Source organism: Macaca thibetana, chromosome 2 (assembly GCF_024542745.1).
Source record: "Macaca thibetana thibetana isolate TM-01 chromosome 2, ASM2454274v1, whole genome shotgun sequence".
NCBI lineage: Eukaryota > Metazoa > Chordata > Mammalia > Primates > Cercopithecidae > Macaca > Macaca thibetana.
The window spans coordinates 63662046-63682741 of record NC_065579.1 but is presented as its reverse complement, the minus strand read 5'-3'; the positions used below and the strand labels follow the sequence as shown (position 1 = coordinate 63682741).

Here is a 20696-nt window from a genome sequence, read left to right as displayed (position 1 = left end):
GAAATCTTTCTGGTACAGCATACAAATGAGGTATAAAATATTTTTAACTGTTTTTTGAATTCATGGCTGAGCTGGAAGATGTGATTTCCTTGGAGGCCAGAAACAAGAAAGTTACAAGCCCAAGGGATAAAGTGAGGAGGGGGAGCTGATCACTTTAGAAACACCACCAGATACATGTCTCCCAGCACCCTGAGGCCAATCTCCTGCTGAAGGGGCTCTTAGGGTATTTAGAAAGCAATGTTTCCAGTGCATCAGAGACAGAACTGGAGTCTTCAGAGTTAGCAAAGTGATATCAAACACTTCTTCCAAGGGTCCTGAATTATATTACTAATTTTTATTCATCAAATAAGGCAACAGGCTCAGGGACTCAGAAACCAATTCAACATTGGTGGGTGATTCGCAATGAAACCGGAACTTAAGCTGCATTTCAGCTGCTCAGCCCAGTACTCTGGGTACCACCCTAGAACTGGGGCATATTCCAGGCTGCTGGCTCAAGCATCTGTTAACCGAAACTTGAAGGCTCATATATTTCCACATGTGAAAAGAGCTTTAGCAGTTACAGTCCCAAAGGTTTAAATGAACACTTGAGGTTTAAATGAACACCATGTGAACAAAACAGATAAAGAAGCTGGCCACATCAGTTAAGAATGAGGAGAGTCTATGATTAAATAGGGAAGACTATGCTCTAAGTAGGTTGAAATCCCCAAGTGCATAATATGTGGATGGCAGGAGGCATCTTTTAAACTGAAAAATAAGAGCACTTCAAGGGGCACAACTTCCACTTATCGAAACCCTCCTCCCAGGACCCCTGGAAACTGCCTCCGGTTGACTGCTAAGAAATGAAGCTTCTCACGGCCCCACTGCCCTTTTGGATCCACCCCAAGTTGAACTGGCTTCTTCAGGTAGTTTTTCACTTGTTACCAGTCTATTTTCCAGGCAAATGTAATGAAGTCAACCTCTGACTTGAAAAAAAACACAATGTTTTTAGGTTTTCAGAGAACTCCTTCACTTTGAATTGATCTAGGCCCACAGACCGCACAAAACTGCCAGGCAGCATGGAACCAGGGAGGGAGGGCACCTTCGCAGGTGGTTTCCTGAGTTGTCTGGCCTTGTGTAGCCCCTGAAGGACTTATAAGCCCCAGGGTGGCATTGTCCCTGACTTTCTGGGCTTCTGCTGCTCTGGCTGGAACAAGATTCTGGCTGAGCCTATGAATGTTGTTTATATAGCCTCTGAACTCATCCGCTCGCTAGCCTGGTGGCTGAAGTTATTCATTCATTCAGCAGGCATTTAACAAGCACTTTCTGCTATGCCAGGAATTCTGGTAGTGTTGTGAACTCAGAAACAAAAGAACTTCAGGTAAAGAAGTGACAGCTTAATGGGAGGCCAAAGAGGGAAGAATAGAACAACAACAGTTCTATTATAGTTGAAGTTGACAGAACCAAGCACAGAAACCAGCCTGCTGTGATACAAGGAGGAGCTATTTGAGTTGAGTTTTGACTGATGAATGGGGAGTTAGCCAAGGGTGGTGGGGAGGAAGGTTTGAATTGTGTGCGTGTATGAGTATGTATAAGTATGTGTGGTGTATGAGTATGTGTATGTAAGTGTGCGTATATGAGTATGTATGTGTATGTGTGGGGTATGAGTATGTATATGTATGTGTGCATGTATGAGTATGTATATGTATGTGTGGTGTGTATGAGTATGTATGTGTATGTGTGGTATATGAGTATGTATGTGTATGTGTGGTGTGTATGAGTATGTATGTGTATGTGTGGTGTATGAGTATGTATGTGTATGTGTGGTGTATGAGTATGTATATGTATGTGTGGTGGTGGTGGGAAGTTGAATAAGTAAATGAATAAGAAGGGATTTTATCTTCCTTAACTTAAAGATTTAAAAATATTTTTTAACAATGACTAGGATGTCTAATTTTATGTGAGTCCAAATATATGTCAAATCTCAATATGGAAATTTCTGACATTAGGAAATGTCAAAGCTTTTAAACATTACCAAATTGCAAATATTAATAGATATCCAGGCACCATTTAAGAAAATTGTATTTAGAAAGAAAACATTGTTGATAAAAAGTCAAACTCTAAAATATTTTTCTGAGTCAAATATGAGTGACTATGGCCCATGACACAGCCCTCAGGAGGTCCTGAGAACATGTGCCAAAGGTGGTCAGGGTGCATCTTGGTTTTATATCTTTTAGGGAGGCATGACACATCAATCAAATACATTTAAGAAATACATTGGTTTGGTTCAGAAAGGCAGGACAACTCAAAGCCAGGGCGGGGCCAGCAGAGGGAGGCACTTCCAGGCTATAGGTAAATTTAAACATTTTCTGGTTGACAACTGGTTGAGTTTGTCATTGGTTGAGTTTGTCTAAAGACCTGGAGTTGACAGAAAGAAAATGTCCAGGTTAAGATAAAAGATTGTGGAGGCCAAGGTTCCTTTGAAGTTCTATAGTGGCTGCCCTTAGAGACAATAGATGACAAATGTTTCCTGTTCAGATCTTTAAAAGGTGCTACACTCTTAGGTAATCTCTTTAGGATTGGAAGGGCCTGGAAGAGACAGATCTAGGTATGTTAACAGAGATCCTTTACAGATGCAAATTGTCCCCCACAAAGGACAGCTTTGCAGGGCCATTTCAAGATATGGCAAATAAACATGTTTTGGGGATAAAATAATTGGATTTTCTTAATTGTCTTATAATGTTATGCCAGAGTCAGGTTGGAAAATAAGTCACAATATATAGGGTTGAATAAAACCCATCTGATGAGAATTTATGGTTTCTACGGTATGATTCCCCAGACCCCTTAGATAGGAATTTGGGCAAGTTAAAAAAAAAAAGAGAGAGAGCTTAGTCCTCAACATAAAAAAGAAGCAAATTCCCACTCTGACTTTAGAATGTTCACAAAAAAAAATATGGATTATTTTGTGATTAATTATATTATAGTAAAGGTTTTGGCCATATGCTATAGTGCCCAATTACAGCACTGTAGAAAGTAAATAACCATGCTTGATTTTCTCTCATTCTATTTTCAGTTCGCATGTTTAACTTTATGGAGAGTCAGGGAACATGTTGCTCTTGCTTGCAAATTTTTAACTAATGGCAATGGAAAATACCCACCCTTAAGAATCTTTAATTAAGTACACATGTTATATCAGTCCCTTGATACAATGGTTGAATGACATCCAGGTGAGTTTTTTAAAAGGTGGGAGAGGTCTTAGCACTACTTAAGAATTAAATCTCTGAGGCCAGAATGATCAAACTATGTATTGCACTTAAAATTTCAATTAAAAAAAGGCTTAAGTGTCACTCCTTGAAAGAAATGGCTTCATGTCAAAGAAGAAAGGAAAGGGGTGTCTAAAGATATAAGTATGTGTTTCACTAAGCACCAGCACTTGGCCAGCTAGTACTATTCAAACTATGATCATGAACCATGGCAAATTATCATCGCCTTAGAGAGAGCACACAAATGGAATGACCAACTAATTCCAGATCCAAACCCGGTAGATTTATATCCAGTTTCCAAAGAGGGTATACGTTGCCTGAGATAGGACCACCAAGGTTTAAAAGCCCAAAGGCTTGCAGAAATCAGGATTGTAGCATTTATTTGGAGAAGTTTATTTGATTCAGGCTCCAGTTTGAACAGCAGATGGGAAGCAGGTTCATTCAATGCTTTCTATCTAAATTTGCCACATGGAAGAAGCTTTTTGTTATCATTTAAAATATGAGGTATGGCCGGGCGCGGTGGCTCATGCCTGTAATCCCAGCACTTGGGGGGCCGAGGGGGGCGAATCACGAGGTCAGGAGATCGAGACCATCCTGGCTAACACAGTGAAACCCCCTCTCTACTAAAAATACAAAAAATTAGCCAGATGTGATGGTGGGCACCTGTAGTCCCAGCTACTTGGGAGGCTGAGGCAGGAGAATGGCGTGAACCTGGGAGGCAGTGAGCCGAGACTGTGCCACTGCACTCCAGCCTGGGCAACAGAGCGAGACTCCATCTCAACAAATAAAAAATAAAATAAAATATGAGGTATGAGTTTCATAAAATTCCAAGTGAGGTTGGAACCTTGAAGGTTCCAACACTAGAACAGCTTCAGATGAAAAAATACATGCTCCCTCCTTACTGCTTTCCCACTCAGTCACCTTACTTCCTAACATGGCAGAGTTCCAAGAACCTTGATCATTTTTCCAAAGGAGAGTCCTCAGAATTGTCTCATTCTTAATTGGTGAGAGGCAGAATTGTTACAGGAAAGGGGTCTTACTCCAGACCCCAAAGAGGGTTCTTGGATCTCGCTCAAGAAAGAATTCAGGGTGAGCCCACAGTGCAAAGTGAAAGCAAGTTTATTAAGAAAGTAAAGAAATAAAAGAATGGCTACTCCATAGATGGAGCAGCCCCTAGGGCTGCTGGTTGTCCATTTTTACGATTATTTGTTGATGTTATGCTAAATAAGGGGTGGATTATTCATGCTGCCCCTTTCTAACCATATAGGGTAACTTCCTGACGTTGCCATGGCATTTGTAAACTGTTACGGTGCTGGTGGGAGGGTAGCAGTGAGGAGGACTGGATATCATTCTCGTCACCATTTTGGTTCTGGTTTTGGCCAGCTCCTTCACTGCAACCTGTTTTATCAGCAAGATTTTTATGACCTGTATTTTGTGCTGACTTCCTATCTCATCCTGTGACTTAGATTGCCTTAACCGCCTGGGAACGCAGCCCAGTAGATTTCAGCTCATTTTACCCAGGTCCCATTTAAGATAGAGTTGCTCTGGTTCACACGCCCCTGACAGAAACACTAAAGCAACTGGAAGAATGTTCACATGATTTTCAGATTAATCACTTAAGAGGGGAGACTAGACTATAATATTTACCAAGGAGATATGCTAACAATAAAGAATGAAAAAGATGTCAGGATGGAGTCAATTTTGCTTTTAAAAAAAAAAAAAAAAAAACCAGCATTTTGGGAGGCCAAGGCAAGAGGATCTCTTGAGACCAGAAGTTTGAGACCAGCCTGGGCAACATAGTGAGACCACGTTTCTACAAATAAATAAATAAAAATTAGCCAGGCATGATGGCACATGCTTGTAGTTCTAGCTGCTCAGGAGGCTGAGGTCAGAGAATTGGTTGAGTCCAGAAGTTCGAGGCTGCAGTGGGCTATGATTGTGCCACTGTACTCCAGACTGGGTGACAGAGAGAGACCCTGTCTCTAAAAAAAATACAAGAAAAATAAAACTCATAACGATGTTTATTGATATTTGCAACCTACAACCAACCCTCTGTCATACATTTTTACGAGGCAATGTGACTCAGTCTTGCTGAAGAAATGAACACAAGATAGATTCATTCAACATAATTGCAGCTTAAAACAACAAATATTTATTATCTCACAGTTTCTGAGGATCAAAAATCCTGAGGGGCTTAGTAGGGTGGTTGCGCCTTAGGATCTCTCATGAGCTTGTGGTCAAGCTATCAGTCATCTCAAAAGCTCAAGTAGGGGCCGGGTGCAGTGGCTCATGCCTGTAATCCCAGCACTTTGGGAGGCTGAGGCAGGTGGATCACCTGAGGTCGGGAGTTCAAGACCAGCCTGACCAACATGGAGAAACCCCGTCTCTACTAAAAATACAAAAAAAAGAAAAGAAAAGAAAATTAGCCAGGCATGGTGGCACATGCCTGTAACCCAGCTACTCGGGAGGCTGAGGCAGAAGAATCACTTGAACCTGGGAGGTGGAGGTTGCAGTGAGCTGAGATCGCACCATTGCACTCTAGCCTGGGCAACAAGAGCAAAATTCCATCTCAAAAAAAAAAAAAAAAGCTCAATAAGGGAGGGTACATTTCCAAGCGCATTCACATGGATCCTGGCAAGCCTCAGTTCTTCACCACATAGGTCTCTCCACTGGCTGCCCAAGTGTCATCTCATCATGACATGAACTTCCCCCAGAGCAAGTGATTCCAGAGACACACAGCAAAGGAGCAAACCAAAGTCAGAAGCCACAGTCTTTATATAACCCAGTCTCAGAAGTATCATCCCATCACTTCTGCTGTATTCATTCACTATAAAGAAATGATAAAGTCTTGCCTGCATTCAAAGGGAGAAGAATTAAGTTCCACCGCAATGAGAGAAGTATCAAATAACTTGTGGACATACCTTTAAAACCATGCTTATGGATACCATAGAGTCAGATAATAAAAATCTGGGCTAGCAAAGCACACAGATCAGAATTATCAAATTTTTTTTAAAGGATTTTTGCTTTGAATACAGACCTTTTTTAGGATTCAAAAATGAGAGGCTTCCTAGAGAACTTGTTAGATAAAAAAATACAGTAAATGAGATTTCATGGAAGCCACGTCTTTCTTGGCAGGAAAAATGGACTTGTCCCATCTTTTTAACCTTAATGGGAGTCCCTTAAAATCATGGATTTCTGCTCTGAAAGCACCTTTGAATTTGCAGCAATCAGTGTGAATGTACTTCCCTGACTGGTGACCACAGGTTGATAATGACTAGTATGGGACTCAAGGTAACATTAAAACGGAGAAAAAAACCTAGATAAACATGAAGGAATATGTACTATGCTCTGTAGTGTCTTGAATGGCACCTGGCCTGGGTTAAGAACCAAACTCTTTGACTATAGATGTAAAATTTACCAATTACTGAAGGATAACAATTACAGGTCACATTTATCGAGCACCTACTCTGTAACAAGCATTGTTCTAAGTGCTTTACACACACTCGTTCACATAATCCTCACATCAATCTACTAATAATACTCTCATATGCCCGTCTTGCAGATGGTTGAACTAAGACACAAAAAGAGTAAGTAATTTGCCCAAGGTCACAGAGGTATTAAGAAGAGAAGATGGGATTTGAATCTAGGTAATCTGGTTCCAAGGCCCATGCTATTAACTTCCACAGGGCCTGATCTTCTCTACTTACCCTCAAATCTTTCTGATTTTTTCTTATATTACTACTCCCTATATACATACTTATAATGAGCAATTTCCCCAAAGGTAAACAACTTTTCAGTAAAGATCTGTGAAGTCAGTGAGTATACCATATAAAGAGGATGGTCAAGGAAGAACTGCTATCCCCTCACACTGACCTGGATAATTAATGTTGTCTCCAAAGTGATTTCAAAATTTAAGATAGAATAGGTTAAAGCAGAGTCTGATCTTTTCTTTCTTAGAAAATCTCAGTCATGGCTTGATTTGGACTTGCTGACTTGCTGGTATACTGTTTCCCCTTTTTTCTGTGGTTTATGATGATGAAAACAAAAGCAGACATCATATGTATAGCTCACTAACCGGAGACAATCACTAAATGTTGAAATCAGCTGGCTGAACTAACAATGACCCTTCCTGAGTATGTTCAATCATACGCTGAAAAGCACTGCAAAAAAGAAATAATGTGTTCAAACCCCAAGAATGTCCTTGAAAATAGCAAAGTCATCTATTAGGAATGTCCAGAAACTGGGAAAATTAGAGGAACCTGTAAAATTACTGTAACGTTGGTTAAGTTCCTGGCAAGAATTGCCATTAACAATCATACATGACCTGATTTTATTTAGTTGGGAAATAAAGCAATCTTACCTCTGACACGACGTAAGTTTTAGTCTCATACTTCCTCTCCCATTCATGTTATTTTAATCTTGCATCTCCTATTCTTTTTAGTCATTCTTTCAGCAACTATTTTTACAATAACAACAAGAGTAGTTGTACATATCTTGACTTCAAACAATGAAGCACAGCCTTTAGCATCTCTGTCTACAGTTAAAAGCACTTTCTAAAGAATTAAAAGCAATGGTTACTTCTCTCAAAATTAGCTCTTCCTCTTTGGTCAAGGGGCCCCGTGCCACACAAACCATGAAATAAAAGTTTTCCTGTTTTACATCAGGCTTGAGCGCTTCCTGCATTGCTCACCACTTCTTTCCGTTTGGGTACTTACCTATTCAATAAGCAGAATAAAGCTCAGGCAAAACTGCAAGATGGCTCACTTTTTTTTTTTTTTCAATTTTCTTTTTTTTTTTTTTAATTATACTTTAAGTTCTGGGATACATGTGGAGAATGTGTAGGTTTGTTACACAGGTATACATGGGCTGTAGTGGTTTGCTGCACTCATCAACCAGTCATCTATCCTTCCCCTAGCCTCCCACCCCCTGACAGGTCTCAGTGTGTGTTTTTCCCCTCCCTGTGCCCACATGTTCTCATTGTTCAACTCCCACTTATGAGTGAGAACATGCGGTGTTTGGTTTTCTACTCCTGTGTTAGTCTGCTGAGAATGATGGCTTCCAGCTTCAACCATATCCCTGCAAACGACATGAACTCATTCTTTTTTATGTCTGCATAGTAGTCCATGGTGTATATGTGCCACATTTTCTTTTATTTTTTATTATACTTTAAGTTCTGGGATACGTTTGCAGAATGTGCAGGTTTGTTACACAGGTATACACGTGCCATGGTGGTTTGCTGCACCCATCAACCTGTCATCTACATTAGATATTTCTCCTAATGCTATCCCTCCCCTAGTCCTCCACCCCCCGACAGGCCCCAGTGTATGTTGTTCCCCTCCTTGTGTCCATGTGTTCTCATTGTTTGACTCCCACTTATAAGTGAGAACATGCAGTTTTCTGTTCCTGTGTTACTTTGCTGAGAATGATGGTATCCAGCTTCATCCACATCCCTGCAAAGGACATGAACTCATCCTTTTTTATGGCTGCATAGTATTCCATGGTATATATGTGCCACATTTTCTTCATCCAGTCTATCATTGATGGGCGTTTGGGTTGGTTCCAAGTATTTGCTATTGTGAACAGTGTGCATGTGTCTTTATAGTAGCATGATTTATAATCCTTTGAGTGTATACCCAGAAATGGAACTGCTGGGTCAAATGGTATTTCTAGTTCTAGATCCTTGAGGAATCACCACACTGTCTTCCACAATGGTTGAACTAATTTACAGTCCCACCAACAGTGTAAAAGCGTTCCTATTTCTCCACACCCTCTCCAGCATCTGTTGTTTCCTGATTTTTTAATGATCACCATTCTAACTGGCATGAGATGGTATCTCATTGTGGTTTTGATTTGTGTTTCTCTAATGACCAGTGATGATGAGCTTTTTTTCATAAGTTTGTTGGCTGTATAAATGTCTTCTTTTAAGAAGTGTCTGTTCATATTCTTTGCCCACTTTTTGATGGGGTTGTTTGCTTTTTTCTTGTAAATGTGTTTAAGTTCCTTGTAGATTCTGGATATTATCCCTTTGTCAGATGGATAGATTGCAAAAATTTTCTCCCATTCTGTAGGTTGCCTGTTCACTCTGATGATAGTTTCTTTTGCTGTGCAGAAGCTCTTTAGTTGAATTAGACCCCATTTGTCACTTTGGGCTTTTGTTGCTATTGCTTTTGGTATTTTAGTCATGAAGTCTTTGCCCATGCCTATGTCCTGAATGGTATTGCCAAGGTTTTCTTCTAGGGTTTTTATGGTTTTAGGTCTTACATTGAAGTCTTTAACCCATCTTGAGTTAATTTTTGTATATGGTGTAAGGAAGGGGTCCAGTTTCGGTTTTCTACATATGACTAGCCAGTTTTCCCAACCCCATTTATTAAATAGGGAATCCTTTCCCCATTGCTTGTTTTTGTCAGGTTGTCAAAGATCAGATAGTTGTAGATGTGTTGCATTATTTCTGAGGCCTCTGTTCTGTTCCATTGGCCTATATCTCTGTTTTGGTACCAGTACCATGCTGTTTTGGTTACTGTAGCCTTGTAGTATAGTTTGAAGTCAGGTAGCATGATGCCTCCAGCTTTATTCTTTTTGCTTAGAATTGTCTTGGCTCTATGGGTTCTTTTTTGTTTCCATGTGAAATTTAAAGTAGTTTTTTCTAATTCTGTGAAGAAAACCAATGGTAGCTTGATGGGGACAGCACTGAACCTATAAATTACTTTGGGCAGCATGGCCATTTTCATGATATTGATTCTTCCTATCAATGAGCATGAAATGTTTTTCCATTTGTTTGTGTCCTCTCTTATTTCCTTGAGCAGTGGTTTGTAGTTCTCCTTGACGAGGTCCTTCAGATCCCTTGTAAGTTGTATTCCTAGGTATTTTATTCTCCTTGTGGCAACTGTGAATGGGAGTTGATTCTTATCTCAAAGGATACTCTATCTCCTCCCTGAATGTGACCCATCCCTTAACACCCAATACTTTAAAACTTTTCTGTGAGCCAGTTGTGCTGGCTCATGCCTGTAATCCCGAGGTGGGTGGATCACCTGAGGTCAGGATTTCGAGACCAGCCTGACCAACATGGTGAAACCCATCTCTACTAAAAATAAAAAAAAAATAAAACAACAACAACAACAACAACAACAAAATTAGCTGGGTGTGGTGATGCCCATCTGTAATCCCAGCTACTCAGGAGGCTGAGGCAGGAGAATCACTTGAACCTGGGAGGCGGAGGTTGCAGTGAGCTGAGATTGCGCCATTGCACTCCAGCTTGGGCTACATAGTAAGACTCTATCTCAAAAAAAAAAAAAAAAAAAAGGAAAGAAACTTCTCTGTACTGAGGTACTCTACTCATATTTGTTCTTCATAAGCAATGCTCCAAGCCTTCAAAATCTGCCACCTCTTCCTCCTCCCTCTTCACCCCCATCCCCTTATTAGGATTCCTATGGCCTTGGTTTGAGGATCCTAGGTGTTAGGTGGACACCTGAGAATAGCAAGTTTCTATAATAGCAATTGATCTACTAACACAAGGGCAGGAATCTGCAATAGTGGGATTTCAGGAAATGTCATATGCTAGTAGGAGATATATATGTAAGAAAGAAAGCCTTCCATGTGCTTTTCAAAGTACATCAGGTAGGTGATGACCAACTCCATTTATGTGTAAAGATAGCCCTTGTAATACATTCTTTGTTCACTTTGAGTGTTCACAAATTATTCTGGGATGACCTATTGAGTGATAGAGAAATGGACAAAGGTGAGGGTAGGATCGCTCTTTGAAATACTGGAATACCTAACCCTCACAGAACAGAAGGAAGGTAATTTCATTGCTGCCACTTATAGGAAAATAAAGTGGCTCCACTTTAACCATTTGGTGAAATCTCTTTAGCCCTTTGGTTATCTCTACTGCTACTATTACAAAGGAGTAATTTTAAAATGGTCTCTTGTGTTCAAGCGCTAAAATAAAACGGGCTGGGTGGGTATGGGATGTGGTAAGGAGACAAGAAGGTGATAAGTCAGCCCTGTTAGACTTCACTCTTTCTTTCTCATTTTTCCCCCCTAGGCAGAGGAAGATGCTACTATGCACCCTTGTTGCCCTATTTTCCACTCAGTGGGCCTTATAGAAAGCTGTCTGGGAACAGCATCATTAGCAGGTAAGTTAAATTGGCTAAAACATCCCTATGGACTGCTGGTGTTGCTGCTTCAAGGTATAGAGTATTGTCTGGTGTGGTGGCTCATGCCTGTAATTTCAGCACTTTGGGAGGCTGAGGTGAATCACTTGAGCCCAGGTGTTTGAGACCAGCCTGGGCAACACAGCGAGACCTGTCTCCACAAAAATATAAATTTTAAAAAATTATTCTAGGTGTTAGGTGGTATGCATGTTAGGCTAGGCATGGTGATATGCACCTGTAGTCCTACTACTCGGGAAGCTGAGGTGGGAGGACCCTTTGAGCCCAGGAGTTTCAGGCTGCAGTAAGCTATGATCACACCACTGCACTCCAGCATGGGTGACAGAGTGAGACTCTGTCTCAAAACAAGCAAACAAACAGAAAGCACAGAATGCATAGCTGCCATTCACAAGTCAGGGAAGAGCTGTTCTGCCACATAGTGTGATGAGAAGAACGTGAGCTTTGGAGTCAGACAACCTAGCTTCACAGTCTATCTCAGGCAAATGACCTCTTTTAGTTTCAGCAATATACATCAAGGTACATAGTTGTTACTCAGTAATTGTTTGTTCCCATCGTTTTCTTTCCAGGTCACTGGAATCTACAAAGCCACCACAACCACTACTTTCCAGCTTGTGCCTGTGGTATCTTCATGAATTTTCTTCCATAATTGCACCTGAACTCTTGCTTTACCAAACAGACAAGGACATCTGATTATTCCAGCCCACCGTACTTCTCAGAAATACAATCTTGTGACCTGTCTGAATTTCTACTGGAAGAGAACTTACCAGTCCTCTGGAGCCTGTAACAGCAGCTTATAAAGGAAAGTAATAAAAGAAAGTGGAGGTGAACCATTTTGGGCTCCTTTTCAAGAAGGAGGGTAGGTGTAGTTTTTGAGATCAAGCCAACTTGTCTAAAATTTCTTCCTTCTCTTATTTTGATTAGAAGTCTTCGCTGACATCCCATTCCTTTCCTAAGGTCTGGTGGAGTATACCAAAGGAAGAACTTCTGGAAGCTTTCCTTTTTTTTTCTCAACAGAGATTGTTTCTATATCCTGTGTTGTGAGTAGAATGTAGTAGGTACTAGAGGCCTTCTTTCTCTTATTTCATATAACTGAGGATTTTGATGTATGGATGCTATCCATGGGGAAGGAGATATATGGCTTTGAAAAACATATTTGGAAGCAAAAATATTGGGAGCCTGGGCCCATCTAGAAGTCTGACTCTAATTGGTGGTCCTCTAAATGACAAAATACCCAAATTCCCATTTTGGCATCTCTTGGTAATTGATATTATTATAATAGTGACAGGAGGAGGCTGTTGTCATAGTCCATTTGGGCTGCTATGACAAAATACCTGAGACTAGGTGATTTATAAATAGCAGAAAATTATTTTTTACAGTTCTAGAGGCTGAGAAGTCCAATATCTAGGTCCTGGCAAGTTCAGTATCTGGTGAGGGCCTAATCCATAAATGCCACTTTCTTATGGCATCCTCTCATGGTGGAAAAGGCAGAAGGGCAAATTAATAAACAAACAAACAAAAAAAAAGGGAGGAGGGATGAAGGCTGTGTCCTTACATGGCCAAGAGATAAAAGAGCAAAAGGCACGAGGGCACTCCTTTCAACCTCTTTCATAAAGTCACTAATTTTTAATTATCTCCTAAAGGCCCTACCTTTTAGTACTAACTTTTGTGATTAAGTTTCAGCATATGAATTCGGGGGGGAGGCACGTTTAGAACACAGCAGTTGCTGATTGGGAAACCGTAAAATGGAAAATAGGAGACAGTCTGTAAGATTTTGTCTGGGATAGGCATGAAGCAGCTCAAAGTCTACTCCCACGGTATTTGCAGGCATGAAGTCAAAAAGTTTCCCAAGTTTCCATGCGCCAGCTTGTGCTCAGTCTTTTCTTCATGGTTGCTGAAAACCTCAGGGAGGCTGTAGGGTGGTGGTGGTGGCAGGGAATTGTTCTGATATCAGGAATATAATGAAGTCATGTCATTTTATAAAACAGCCACCGAGGCAGAGAGGTTAAAGGCTTGCTCTCTTTTGTTTTCTCTTGCCAGTTCTGCTCTATGTCTCAGTAGAATAGCAAGGAAAGGAGAAACTCTATGGGGGTGTGTATATTAAGGGTGATAGTAGAGGGGTAGGTGGTTTCCATAAAGTGGTGTGTATAAAAATGAGCTCCTGGGGGTAGTGATAAACAGCAAAGTCAAGAAAAAAAAAAAGGAAATATATTAAGATTTTCTTTTTAGAAACTATTAATAAGAATGTGCTTTTAGACATTATTTTGAAATCTCTTTTATATTTTCAGATGCTACTTTCGATATTAATGGTGGAAATAAAAAATATCCTGCCTACATATCGCTTTCTTCTCGAAGTTTAAAAGTGGTTTCATTCAGCTTATTTATTGGAATTTTATGACATTCTTGTAAAGTGTGCAGGATGATCTAATACCAATTCCATTCTGGCATCATTAATGAAAATAATATGAACTTGCAATGAGATGGACAGGGGTTTCAAATCTTAGCTCCATAGTTACCATTTGTATGACCTTGGCTAGTTAATAGCACTGTAAAACTCAACTTCATTTGTTCATTAAATCTGGCTCTTTCTGTAACTATCTCAGAGGGTGCTTATGAGGATAAAATGAAATAACCTATGTAAAATGTTGGCCGCCACAAGCACTCAGTAAATGTTTTCTTACGTGTGAGACTTCAAATCCACATCTGCCTTTCAGATATTTGAGCTGCCATTAGACTATATATAGTTAGGTTTTGTTTTGTTTTGTTTGTTTTTTTTTTGTATATGTGCTGGCTCTGACACTGGAATTGAGGTGAAAAATAATGGGTATTATGCTCACCATAAGTGCTTTTTTAAAGGCACTGGGAGTGTAATATAAACCCCCAAGTGTATTAACTGTGATGAATTAGACTTTTACTAGTACGGATGACCTCCCTGAATCCATACTGACCACAGTTTATCAAGATTACTGCTATTACACCAAGTTGCATGTTGAGGAGTACAATCTCACTAATTAAAATTTTATAGGGCATGTACACTGGCATTCTGTCAGCATCCTGATAAGCTTTTATTAATGACTGCCTTAGGCCTAGGGTACCCTCTCCTAACATTCTAGCACCTGGGAGAGTCTTTTTGGTCTTTGTTGGTGTCATGTATCCCAGTTTATTCACAGGGGAGGGGTGGTAGGAGAGGGAGAGTAATTTGATTCTGCCTTGCAGTAAGGCTGAGATTCTCAGCAACAACCATGCTGGCCCAGCCTCTCATTGAGCTGACTTTGAGCTGATTTTCTCCTGGATTTCTGGGTCCTTTCCCTTTTCTCCTTTATCTCTGTTTGGTTCTTTATACTGTCTACTTTGCAGAAGCTTCTTCTTCTACCTGTTCCCCAGGGTTCTGCCCTTGGCCCCCTTTTTTTTCTCTTGCAATACTTGCCTAGGATTGTCTCACCCACGCCCACATCTTCAGCCGCATCCACCTGTATACTTATGCCTGCCAAATTTTTATTTCTAGCCTGAGTGTTCAAACTACAGGGACTCTGCATTCTATTTTCCTGTAGGTACCTCAAACTCATTATGATAAAAAAAAGTTTCTTAGATTTACACGTGCTGTTTCATTCATGCAGCCTGAATCACAGAGTGTCATCAATATTAATCCAAATCCAGGGACTTGGGAGTCCACAATGACTCCATGACCATAGCAAATCACCCGGTAAGGCTTGCTAATTCTATTACTTTGTGATTTCTAAGATTTCCCTTCTTCTCAATCACTTTCTGATTATGAGAAGAGCCTAGTGGTTAAGAGCACAGGCTTTGGGTCTGATTCCTAGTGTCACCACTTGCCAGCCATGAGGCTGAACAAGGACTTCAGCCACAGTTTTCTAAGCCTTGGTTTCTTTATCTGTAAAATGAGGATAACCTTTGATTTGCTGTTTAAACCGGTTAATGTTTAGTACCTCGGCCATGAGGAGCCATACGTATGGTTAGGTTTTATTCAGTTTCTCATTTCTTCTCAGCTTGACCAGCTGAGTTCTCTTTTTGCAAACTTTTTGCAAACTGATTCAGTTATCTTTTTGCAAACTTAGATGTACCTAAGATTCACCTGGAGGGACTTTTGTTGCTCCTTAGATTGCTGGGCCCCAATCCAGAAAGTATGCATTTCTAACACGTTCCCAGGTGATATGCTTTGGCTGTGTCGCCACCCACATCTCATCTTGAATTCCCATGTGTTGTGGGAAAGACCCTGTGGGAGGTAATTGGATCATGGGGGCAGGTCTTTCCCATGCTGTTCTTGTGACAGTGAATAAGTCTCACAAGATCTGATGGTCCTATAAGGAGGAGTTTCCCTACACAAGTTCTCTCTTTTCACCTGCTGCCATCCATGTAAGACAAGACTTGCTCCTCCTTGCCTTCTGCCACGATTGTGAGGCTTCCCCAGCCACATGGAACTAACTGTACATACATTAAACCCTTTGTCCTGTATAAATTACCCAGTGTCAGGTATGTCTTTATCAGCAGTGTGAAAATGGACTAATATACCAGGTGATGCTGACTGCTGCTCCTAGGCCTACACCTGGATTGCACCAGTGATCTAAAGGTCTCTTGGCCTGCAATCTCCCCACCCGCATCATAGCTGCTCCACAGTGCTGTCAAAGCCATCTTTCTAAAGCATGATCCAATCTTTACATAAAATTGCTTGAATTTCCTAGTAGCTGCTAAGCATTTACAATGTGGTTAGATATAGCTCTGAGTGACTAACATCAGTTAACTTATTTAAAGCTGAGAACAGCTCTGTGAGGTAGACAATATTATCTCCATTTTACAGATGAGAAAACCAATGCATAGAGACCTTGTGTAACTTGTCCAAGATCCAAGGTAGTAAGTTTCAGAGCCAGAATTTTAGACCAGATTCCAGCCCTCATCTCTGGAGCCAATGTACTCACTGCCCTTCTTCCCCTGCTATTTCTCCACCTTAAAATCTTCCAAAGAGCAATACCCTCCAGGATTTAAACTCAACAATTGGCACGGCCTGTGTGAATTGTTCTTCGTTCACCACCCATTACCTTGTTCCTTGAGTCTGGCCATTACAAACTGGTTTGGCAAGTACATTTTCCCCTGCACAAGACACCAAGACACTTCTATCTCCTTGTCAAACTTTTTCTTTCTTTTTTTTGAGACAGAGTCCCACTCTGTTTCCCAGGCAGGAGTGTAGTGGCGTGGTCTCTGCTCACTGTAACTTCTGCCTCCCGGGTTCACGCGAGGGACTCCTGCCTCAGCCTCCTGAGCAGCTGGGATTATAGGTGCCCACCATCACCACCCAGCTAATTTTTGTATTTTTAGTAGAGAAAGGGTTTTACCATGCTGGCCAGGCTGGTCTTGAGCTCTTGACCTCAGGTGATCCACCTGCCTCGGCCTCCCAAAGTGCTGAGATTACAGGCGTGAGCCACCATGCCTGGCCATCAACTTTTATTCATCCTTTGTAAAGCTTGGCTAAGAACCTCTTCTGAGAGGTCTTCCCAGCTCTTCCTCAGCAGCTGTGGATTAAAGACCCTCCTTTTGTGGAAATTCCCCTAGCACCAAGCACTTAGCTATCTTTTGAAACTATACCATGCACACCTGCTTGCTTGTCTAACCCTTCACCAAACAGTGAGCACCCCCTTAAGGGCAGTACAAACTCTTACCATTGCATCTGGGAAGTAGCTAATAACTCTGTTAATGTTTGAATGTAAACTACAGCCAATGCCACTTTTAGGCCCTCACCTCCTACCTCCTTTCTGGGTTCCTTCTTTGGACTTCCCCTTATGACTATATTGCAAAACTGGTCTTAATTCTTTTAAAAAGATTTTATTTATGTTTGTTATTTCCCTAACTAGAAAATGTAAAATATAACAAATATTCACATACCTACCACTCAGTTTTAATAACTTTTAAGATTTTACTTTATTTGCTTTAGATCTTTAAAATATTATAAGAAAATACATAGAATTATCAATTTCCTAGTTAATCAAAATAAACAATCTCAAAGAGTTTTTGTTTATATTTAGTTTCCATTTTAATTAACCTATTGTCTTAGTTTATTTGTGCTGCTATAACAAAATACCAATGACTGGGTAATTTATAAAGAACAGAAATTTATTTTCTCACAGTTCTGGAGGTTGGGAAATCCAAGATCAAGGCACCAGCATCTGGTGAGGGCCTTCTTGCTGAGTCCTCACATGGTAGAAGATAGAAGGGCAAGCTAACCGAATGCTGCATGAAGACTCTTTTTTTTTTTTTTCTTCATTCAGAGATGAGGTCTTGCTGTGTCATCCATGCTAGGCTGCAGTGATGTGATCATAGCTCAATGAAGCCTCAAACTCCTTAACTCAAAGATCATCCTGCCTCAGCCTCCTGAGTAGCTGGGACTACAGGCACATGCCACCATGCCTGGTTAATTTTTTTTTTTTTTTTAAGGTTTTTAGAAGTGGATTCTCACTATGTTGTCCAGGCTGGTCTCAAACTCCTGGCCTCAAGTGATTCTCCTGCCTTAGCTCCCTGAATAGCCGGGATTATAAGTGCAAGCTGCTGTACCTGGCATGAAGGATCTTTTATAAGGGCCTTATACCTATTCATGAAGGAGAAGCTCTCATGGCCTAATCACCTCTTAAAGGCCCCACCTCTTGATACTATGACACAGGGAACACTTCAGTTTTGGTGAGAATACATTCAAACCATAGCACCTATACATGAGAGACTTCTGGAATGGCAGAGTAAGCACTTCCAAAAGTCTGCTCTTCCACAAAACTATGAGAACACTGGAAAAAATTGTTAAAATCAACATTTTCAGAATTCTAGAAATTAGCTTGAAGCTTTCAACAACCTAGGGAGTGCTTATTTAGGAAGAAAATGGCTGAATATTGGTAAGAAGAGTGAGCTTTGTGTTGTTTTAACTCACCCTATTCTCATTCCTCTCTAGCCAACTCTGTGGCAGCCTTAAAAACCAGCAGCCTTGTATTCAAAGTGGTTGTGAAAATTAGCAGCCTAACAGTCATGAAAAGGGGATGAGGTGGTTTGGAACTCTGAAAAAGAGCTCCATCCCCAGAAAACTGTCACCATCTGTGGGACTCACTGGAAAAACACCCCATTTGCAGAGCTTTTTTTTTTTTTTTTTTTTTTTTTTTTTTTTTTAGTTTTTGAGTTTCCCTCTTGTTGCCCAGGCTGGAATGCAATGGCATGATCTCGGCTGACCGCAACCTTCACCTCCTGGATTCAAGTGATTCTCCTGCCTCAGCCTCCTGAGTAGTTGGGATTATAGGCATGTGCCACCATGCCTGGCTAATTTTGTATTTTTAGTAGAGATGGGGTTTCTCCATGTTGGTCAGGCTGGTCTCGAACTCCTGACCTCAGGTGATCCGCCAACCTCAGCCTCCCAAAGTGCTGGGATTACAGGCGTGAGCCACTGCACCCGGCCAGAGCTTCTTATTTGATCTGATTCAGAGCTTCCTAGGTAGGAAAGCCCTATCCCCAGGGTATTGGTTAAAAGCAATCAGTGGCAATTATTTAACATCGCAGTCATGTGAAAGTCAAACAAAAGACTATCCAAAAATCTTTTTTTTTTAATTCTGAGATGGAGTCTTGCGCTGTCACCCAGGCAGGAGTGCAGTGGCACAATCTTGGCTCACTGCAACCTCCGCCTCCTGGGTTCAAGAGATTCTCCTGCCTCAGCCTCCCAAGTAGCTGGGACTACAGGTGTGTGCCACCATGCCCAACTAATTTTGCCCAGCTAATTTCACCATGGTGGCCAGGCTAGCCTTGAACTCCTGACCTCAAGTGATCTACCCATCTTGGCCTCCCGAGGTGTTGGGATTACAGGCATGAGCCACCATGCCGAGCCCCAAAAATCTTAAGAGGAAGATTTGGGAAATGGATGTCCACAGTGGAATTTGAAAATCTAAACCATATTCCTGGGATACATGTGTAAGACTTTGTGCATGTGCAGAAAAGATCTTAAAATGCCCTAATTTATTACCTCTAGATGACTTTATGGCCCTACACAAGCAAGAAGTGAAAAAAAATGATAAGAAATGCAAAGAAACAGTAAAGTATGACCCACACATGGGGATAAAAAACTATCAGTAGAAACTACTCCCAAGTAAGCCCAGATGTTAGACTTTCAAGCAAAAAATTTTTAATCCACTATCATAGTATGTTTAGAGAACTAAAGAAAACTGTGTCTGAAGAACTAAAGGAAAGTGTAAGGATGATATCTCACTGAATGGAGAGTATCAATAAAGAGAGAAAAATCATTAAAAAATTACCAAATTACCAAATAGAAATTCTAGTTTATATTTGTGTAGTAAATGAAATGAAAAATTCAATAGAAGGATTTTATAGCAGATATGAGGAGGCATAATAAAGTATCAGCAAACTTGAAGATAGGTCAGTTAACATTATCTAATTTGAGGAATAGAAAAAAAGAATTAAAAAAATTTTTAATAGAGCCAGAGCCTTGTTGGGCACTGTGGCTTACACCTGTAATCCCAGCTTTTTGGGAGGCCGAGGCAGGTGGATCACGAGGTCAGGAGATCGAGACCACCCTGGCTAATATGCTGAAACCCCGTCTCTACTAAAAATACAAAAAGAAATTAGCCAGGCATGGTGGCAGGTGCCTGTAGTCCCAGCTACTCGGGAGGCTGAGGCAGAAGAATGGTGTGAACCTGGGAGGCGGAGCTTGCAGTGAGCAGAGATGGCACCACTGCACTCCAGCCTGGGCCACAGAACGAGACTCCATCTCAAAAAAAAAAAAAAAAAAAAAAAAATAGAGCCAGAGTCTTAACAGTCTGGGGAACATCATGAATTACAACAACATATACAGGATTCCCTAAAGGAGATGAGAGAGAGAAAGGACCAAAAGAATATTTGAAGAAATAATGGCCAAAACTTATAAAATGTGATGAAATACATTCATCTATATATCTTAGAACCTCAACAAATTCCAAGTAGAATAAACTCTGAGAGATCCACACCAAGACATATAATCAAACTGTTAAAAGTCAAAGATGGAAAGAGAATCTTGAGAGCAGCAAGAGAAACAAACAAACAAACAAACAAACAAAAACCCTCATAATGTACAAGAAAGTCTCTATGAGACTAACAGCTGATTTCTCATCAGAAACCATGGACAGCAGAAGGCAGTGGGACATATCAAAGTGTTCATGAGAAGAGTGTCAACAAAGAATTCTCCATCCATCAAAATTGTGCTTCAAAAATGAAGGAGAAATAAAGTTATTCTCAAATAAAAACTGAGAAAAGTTGTCACTTG

General features: G+C 40.7%; 1 protein-coding gene across 5 annotated transcripts in view; it reads right to left on the bottom strand.

Annotated features, from left to right (window-relative positions):
• PPM1L (protein phosphatase, Mg2+/Mn2+ dependent 1L) overlaps positions 1-20696 on the bottom strand; it is a 309827-nt gene that overhangs the window by 30661 nt on the left and 258470 nt on the right. The gene's annotated exons all lie outside the window — the stretch shown is intronic.